The sequence below is a fragment of the Priapulus caudatus genome, unplaced genomic scaffold, assembly GCF_000485595.1.
Source record: "Priapulus caudatus unplaced genomic scaffold, Priapulus_caudatus-5.0.1 Scaffold222, whole genome shotgun sequence".
Classification (NCBI taxonomy): domain Eukaryota; kingdom Metazoa; phylum Priapulida; class Priapulimorpha; order Priapulimorphida; family Priapulidae; genus Priapulus; species Priapulus caudatus.
The window spans coordinates 351,093-359,492 of NW_014577283.1; the positions used below are offsets into that span (position 1 = coordinate 351,093).

The window sequence follows — 8,400 nt, forward strand, 5'->3', positions numbered from 1 at the left end:
AAAATCCAAAAAATCCAAAAAATCCAAAAAATCCAAGCTCCTCACAAGCTTACTGTAAGTAAACAGTAATCAGGTAGACATGACCCAAAAGCTGAGGAGTCGTGACTTCTTCAACAGATCCTTCCTCGGAGACACTAAAACAAATTTGAAACACTAAAGCCATTAGATATTGTCTTTACAGAGGAAAGACAAAACAATAACATTGAATCTGTAACCACTGTATCTTAGTGTGCTGAATTTATTAAGATCATTAATTGTTAGCATTTAAATAGTATCAGACTATCTACACTTGCCACTGAAATCTGTTTACTATGGCAATATCAGCCCACTTAAAAATAAGGGTTTTACTATGAATAGATACTTGACACTGGTTAATAAAAGGAAAATATAACAAAACCAGTTCTCTTGAAGCTTCTTTTTCTTTGAAGGATTAGCCCGTGATGTTGGTGGCTTTCTCCTTTTGATGACATCACTCCAGCTAGTGGAAAATGGACGGTTGTGCTGTCTTTGACAGACAGCGCATCCCAGAGAGTGATCTCACAAAGTCCTCGGGTGTAATGTGCGCTGAGCACACTTTAGTGTGTGGTGCTATCTAAATGGTAATAGACATTAAGACAGGGGCGAGATCATTCATTGTGCTATACATTTCAATCATGAACAGGGAACAACAGCAACTCAGCAACTTTTATAAACATGATATTTAACATGTTTACAGATGAGGTGCATGCATTGAAGCAAAATTAAATTATGTGCGTAGATGTCAAGAAGCTAAACAGTAATGTTGCAGAGTGCTAATTATTAGCACACAGTGACATGTATGTAAAGTGTGATTCGTATCGTATCGTATCGTATCGTATCGTATCGTATATTGTCCCGCTCTTGTATTTTACAAGGCATCACTTCTGGTAAAGGTGCGAGGATATTCTGGGGATGTGAACTTTTATCTTATCATTTTCATTAATCTGTACCTCCAGCATTTAATTCTGCTAATCGTATTCTTTGATCCCTATATTTTAGTAATTTTCTCACGTGGTCGGAAGCAATATTAAGTAACTTGGGATCGTCACATTTCCAGTCTTCAATGGACTCCCCTTTATTTATATCCTCATATTTAAAGCCATTATATAGATGTAACAAGTCTTCCCTTTCTCCCCCACTACACAAGTCACACCCGTCATTAGTGTACTTATTTTTTAAGTAAGCCTTTAAATATATCATGCATGTCTTGCATTTAAACACAAAACAAGAATCCTCATAGGACATTGACGTCATATAATTCTTTAATCCATAATTATTAATATTAATCATTTTCAGTTTTGTTTTTGTTCGTCCCTTTCTTTCATTCGTCCTTCTTCATTCGGCATTCTTCGTCATTCTTCGTCATTCTTCGTCATTTCTTCATTCGTCCCGTTCTTTCATTCGTTTTTGTTCGTCCCTTTCCCGTTTTTGTTCGTCCCCTTCGTCCCTTTCTATCACGTTTTTTAGAATGGCCTTTTTTACCATCTTTTTCCATCTCATTTTTGACAAGGCGCCAATAGATAAGAATGACATAATTTATATTCTTCAATTGATGATTTCAATGATTTCATTTGCCCAATTTTGTTTCTTCATATTTTAATTGCTGTAACAACACTCTTATCATTAAACGTTCTTGCTCTAAATTAATTATGTATTGTAATAACATTAATCTTTTATAATAGATTTTGTCAAGAATTGGTATTATACCTAGCTCAACTCTTAGAGCGATTAGTGGGGTTTTACTATGTGCACCTAGTATTCTCCTTAAGCAATCATTTTGAAAGCCTTCCAATAATTGCATTTCCTTTTTTGTTAGGTTTGTCCAAGTTTCACTATTATTTAATATAGATGGGAGTATCGTGCACTCGTATAATTTCACTCTAGCTTCTACTGTGAAATTGCCTAATTGGTTTGGTTTAGTCATTGTTAGGACCTCCCCCATCATATACCTGCCTCCGTTTATTCTCTCCTTTGTCATATATTTGTAGTCACCGTTGTTATTAAAAATGTCTTCTAGATATTTATATTTAGTACAATGTTTTATCTCTGTTCTACCCAAATACATTTTTTCTTCTTTTTCAGTACTAATCTTTCTATGAAGCAAAAATTCAATATTCATTATATTTGTCTTGTCCATATTGAATGTTATCATTTTTTCTGTTGCAAGTAAGTTGCATGAATGTGCTATTTTCTGTACCATGTTTAGGTTCTCTATTCCCAGTAGATAATCCATATATAACAGCGGTGGTATTTCTATGGTACTTTGATATAGCTTTACTAGGGAGCCATATCCTCCACTGTTTATTTGTTCCAGGGTGGTACAGCACATGATCGGACCCAATACTGTTCCTTGCCTTACTACTTCGCTAATAGTCAAACTATCGGAGTTCCCTACTGGGGTGCTCGCTGTGATTCGAGCCTTTTCATTCATCTTATAAATTATGTCCCAACATGGACCTCTCAGTCCTTTGAACCAAAGATCAACCATACAGTCTTTTAGCTATAGGTTGTCGAAACACTTCTGTATATCGCCAAATATCATACTCACATTTTTTTCAACTCTCTGTTTTTGTCGATAATGGCTCTCACAACAAATAGGTGGTCAGTGGTGCTGTACCCTTTCCTTCCCCCGTACTGGCTCTGACTTGTTTGGAGGATCTTCTTCTTTTGATTTAAGATCCATTTTTCAATAAATTTACTTATGATATCAGTGAGAAAAATACCTCTGCTATTTCTTATGTCATGAGGAGATCCCTTCCCTTTATACATTGTCTTAATTACCATATCAACCCATTCGTGCGGGGTTTCATTATTTTCTAGTAGAGCATTTATCAATAAAACAAGTGACTTTTTTAGGTCACGGCGTTAATTATTAGTTCATAGGCAACTCCTTGTCTGTCTATAGCTTTTTTCTGGTTTAGATATTTTATTACTTCTTCCATTTCCTTATTGTCAGTCCCTTTCTCCAGAATTTGTTGATTAAGGTATTTTATCTTCTTGAACATAGATTCAACTCCGTTTATAGTAAGACTTTTTTCCCCTTCAGCAACAGTTTCTCTACTGAGAAGGGTTTTAAAGTAGTCAACATACGCATTCTTTATTTGTTCCATGTTTACTGCCCTACCGTACTTTCGTTTGTACCTATTCCGAACGCTTTTTCCTTATCTTTCAGAACATTCCAGAGTTTATACCTCCCTCTCTCCTCAACTCATCTATCCGTTTATTGAACACATGGCAATTTTCCTTCCTTTCTTGACCACCAATCCTTTTGTTCACAATTTTTATCCTTTCCCTTAATAAGGTCACTGTCTCCTCATGCCCACACGTTTTTTCCTGACTAAATTTCCTTTTTAAATAGCGTTTTAATTTCAAGAGGTATTTTATCTCATCACTTATACCCGAGGCACTTGTTTGGTTCTATTCTTTTGAAAGCAATACGGTATATTTTCTTCAGCTTACTTAACCAATTTCTGTACCTGGATATCAGTGTGCCCGGCCCTTTCCAAATTTTCTGTAAATTTAAGCTATTGTTATTGGTTTCCTTCCACTTTCTAAGTCCTGTTTAGTTTCTGATATTATATCCCTTGTCTCCCCTCTCTTCTTCTTGATCTGTACCTGTATGCAGACTATTTCATTTCAGTGCAAGACTCATACATACTTCAATAATATTAATTGTGTTGTGGTCACTGTATGTGGTTTTACAATCTCTATTTTTTGTATCTTCATAACGACACAGGCACTAGTTCCTTTCTTCATCGACTATCATCCTGGTTACTTTCTTTTCTAATTCACTATCCACTAAAACATAATCTAGAATATATTTTTGATCATCCTGCTGCCTGGTCCACAGCCCTTCACATTTACCACTTTTGTTTAAAAATGAAATTTATTACGTTTTATTAGGTTTAGCAGTATCTTTCCTCCTGGAGTTATGATCTCTCTGTTATTCCCGGGTAAATAATTTCCTACTTTAACATTAAAATCCCCCAATACAATACACCTCTGATTCTGTTGAGAAGATGATACTATCTCTTCTTCAATTATCATAAACTGATTCCTAATATCCTCAATCTGTGATCTTGATTCTTGCAAACCATATATGAGACCTATTTTCATTTTCACTCTATGGTTATCAATCACTAGCCACAGTTGCTCACTTGGTTTATAAACCTCTCTGACGATCACTGTAATATTTTTTAGTTTTTCTAGAACTGCTATGAAAAGTCCACCCCCTGTTTTTTCTTTTCTACCTACTCCATACATTGTTATTTGTTGTCATAAGAGTCTCGTTCTGTTTTAAAGATGGCCGCCGCGTGAATATCACACTATTAACACTGTTATACACTGTATATAACACTGTTATAATACATGATATCTATGATCGTTACCGTATATGATACCCCAAACTGCATGCAGTGCCCCTTTTCGCACACTCAGGATACGTAGTAACCTGTATGATACAGGCGGTATACATGTTTCGCTTCACTACACTATCTACGTGTACGGTGAAGTGTAGTGAAGCGGAACCGGAACCGCCTGTATCATACAGGTTAGATACGTAGTAGATTGAGACAATGAGCGAGAGCGCCATCTGTCGTGAAGTTTGATGATACCCCTGCATCTCTTGTTTGTTTGCCCTAAGAGCCTCGTTCTGGTTTAAAGATGGCCGCCGCGTAATAGCCAGCACCCACAATGCACCCACAAAACATCGCGTTAGTATTAATTTGGCGCGATATAAATCATTTAACAGCGGTAAAATGATAGCCCTTTTACCCAATCAGAGGCCTTAAATTGTTATACATAATTTAACTACTGATAAATTATTTTTACCACGGTAGAATAAATTTATGCCCGGTTAAATGTGTTATACGTGTGCTTATTCTTCGATTACGAATCATGATCGCTATTATCGTTACTATAATATTATTGTGAATATTATTGCATGTGTCATCGAGATAGAAATGATTCCTATTCATGTATTCCTTCCATTATATTAAGTGAACGATAACCAATTTGTTAACAAAGAAAATATCAACAAGATTTATTATGCATCGATATACCGGTACAGGCAAAATAAAACAACGTGACAGATTCTACCAATAATACAGCCATGTATATCCAGCACTATGGCAGTTCTACAGCAGAATAAAAAAATTATAACTGGTATACCATGCAGGACGTTGATAATGGCGGGGGCCTTTACTAATTCGATGCGTTCAATGCAACGATTTGTAATCTATTCCTTCACGCGGGAAACTCCACCATCGGGACATTTTGAAAGGAAATCGCACGTATATTGACTATACATATATATAAATATATTGCATACGTTTGATGCATGCGAAATTTAATAAATATCGCACCAAGTTACCCAAATCTCACGAGTCGGTGAATGGCATGGTGCGCGTAGTGATTCGCTGCTTCGTTATCGTGTCACGTGACTACTACGTCATTTCACGGTGTCACTTTCCCCCGGGCGAAGAGGGAGGGTGCCGCTACGTGGCAGCACTAGTCAATTCGTACACTTCCGTCATTCCACAGTCATACTTCCATGCTAGACATGGCCTTATTTCCCTAACCCTAACCCTAACCCTAGCCCTAACCCTAACCCCAATCCTAACACTAGTGCTGCCACGTAGCGGCACCCTCCCTCTACGCCCGGGGGAAATTGACACCGGTCATTTCACGTGTAGCAGCAAGTGGGAACGTTTGTGACATAGCGAGCGTGATATAGCTGTCGTGTTACGATGTATTACCATATAGCTGCGCGGTATCTATAAAGAGAACTATACAAACAAGAAATGTCGCATAAACTGGTATATGTAGATAAAATACTGGAGGGAGAAAAAGGAGTTCAATGAGTATATTGAGAAATTTCTTTAAGCGAGTATATACTGTTAGATTACAGTGTTATATATTGTAATGCCCCTGTGTACTGCATCGAGCGCAAATTGTAACGTTAACTGACACAACCTTATAGCATAACAATAACTGTTAACGTTATAAAGTTTAGTGTATGTGTCGTGAAAAATAATCGAACAACAGTACACAGAGTAACAATTAATGCATCACACCCACACTGTACATCGTATATGCGACTATAGGTCATAGCTTTGACAACATATGCCACATGTTCATATTGCAATATTCATTGCCGCGTACCTTAGTATAACATCACATGACAGAGTTTTACCGTGTAACATCAAATGCAACAAGTTCATAGTGTAAAATGCATGGCCCCACATCTAACCCCACAACTCCCCACCACCCGCCCACTGACAATGTAACGTCCACGGCAACAAGCACACTGCCTAATGTGCAGCAAAGACACGGTGAAAAAATTCATTGAAACACACCATAGATATATACAACACAGCTATGCACAGCTATGAACACACCAACGATGTATTGTTCGCTGCCACACATTTTCCGTTTAACATCACACGCCATTGGCTCATAGTAAAACAGACCGGAATATGTCTGTGGTGCGTCGTTTACGTCTCCATTTCCATAGCGTACCTTTAATTAATGAAGTTACTCCAATTAATCGCGCAATACGCGCAATTACTCCATTAATCGTGACAGGTTCATAGTGGTAGGTCATATGCGCGAAATGCAAGTGATAAAATTAAGGATCAGTGCGGAATATTAATTGTGCATCATTAATGGTCACGTGATTTTAGCGATCGCGCAGGAATCGACGCCACGAATCGATGGGTTTACCTTTTTTTGTCCAATACCAGCAAACATTAAATCTCTTTGGCTTTGATGAAAAGATTCGAATTTAATAACGGTAATCGATTAAAAAAAATTATTGCCATGACATGCGCCATTCGTGAATGGATCCTATTATATTTTGTGTATGTTACACATACACAAAGCCGTGTTCATCACATGGTACACAATAGCAATGGTGTAGGTATTGGATTCTTAAAAACCAATGTACAAATGTCAAAATGTACACACGCTACATAAACGTTATTACAAAATTATTACAGATTAATGTTTCTTACTTGAAGCATTGCATATCAAAGAATGTAAGGGTTTCTAACTCACAAAGTAACAATGGCCTTACATATAAGAACGTGAGAAACAGAGTCGACATTTAGTTTAATTTTAGTGTAATAAAAAATGTGTTTACGTCGGTCGTCGTTCTTGCTGTTCGTGATTCGTGATGATTACCTTCTAGAATTTATCGTTATAGTGCGAGAACAAAAACTATTGCATCGTACATTTTGTTTAACACCGATTTTCACACAGGTTTTTAGGGTATTTTGGTGATTCACTTGCAATTTTCGTGCCAAAACATAGTTGGAACTGGGCTTAATTACTGAGAACTGTAAAATATCCAAGTATTTGCTGCGAACTAAAATTTATGGTATCTCACCAGAATCCCGATATAGTCTGAGGCGGACATCTTTTCCAGCGGAGGAAAATCCAGAGAGACATGATACAAGATTACGCTAAATTTGTAATATGGCCACTGATCTCTATTATACTATCTTTAGTTAGTATAACAGAGATCAGTGAACATGGCCCACACAGTGGCACACGACCAAGCCATCAAAATGGCAATCTTTCACAACTTGTCCTCCTTTGTAGTGAATCGCAACAACATGCTAAATTGACACGAGCAGTATATCGCGTACACTGAAAACAGCAGCGATATTCACTCGTCTCGTATTTGTCATTTGTTGTATATCATACCATATATATATATATATAAATTATACTACTCACAGTGTTAGTAGTAATAGTATATATATTCGCATGATAGTGGCGCCGGCGTGTGAGCGTATAGTAAGTCGCTGGTGGCGCCATCTTCTCTCGGCGCGTATTGCTGCTGTCTATGAGCGAACAATTATTGTATGCCACTTTCGCCTATAAGTGCAGATGATTTATAACTTGAGATGTGGCACCCGCCCACGCCCGTTAAACATAAAGAACATATTTCGACCGTAGATGTATCCATTGATCCTGCTAATATCGCCTTTCACATCGAACATTGCCATCGATCCCCATAACCCTCTCCTACTCTTTGCGGTTGACTGGTACGGGCGCATTATTATTTACTCGACAGATCACATACGGTACCGACGTTATTATTCCCGCACGGTGGCGCCTATTGTCCGCGCGAAAACATGATGGCTGAAAAATGGCCGGTGATTCGCGACGGAGCCCTTTCGGCGCATGCGTAACCTCGTTGACCGAGCTGCCGTGAGCGAGCTGTCGTGTAGCGAGCGACGCAAGATCGTAGCGTTGCATGCACTGCATGGCACACACCAATCGTCTCTGTGTGTGTGTGTGTGTGTGCGTGCGTGCGTGCGTGCGTGCGTGCGTGCGTGCGTGCGTGCGTGCGTGCGTGCGTGCGTGTGTGTGTGT

At 38.2% G+C, this 8,400-nt stretch overlaps 1 protein-coding gene across 1 annotated transcript in view; it reads right to left on the minus strand.

Annotated features, from left to right (window-relative positions):
• LOC106807551 (adenylate cyclase type 2-like) overlaps positions 1 to 8,400 on the minus strand; it is a 50,531-nt gene that overhangs the window by 10,377 nt on the left and 31,754 nt on the right. The gene's annotated exons all lie outside the window — the stretch shown is intronic.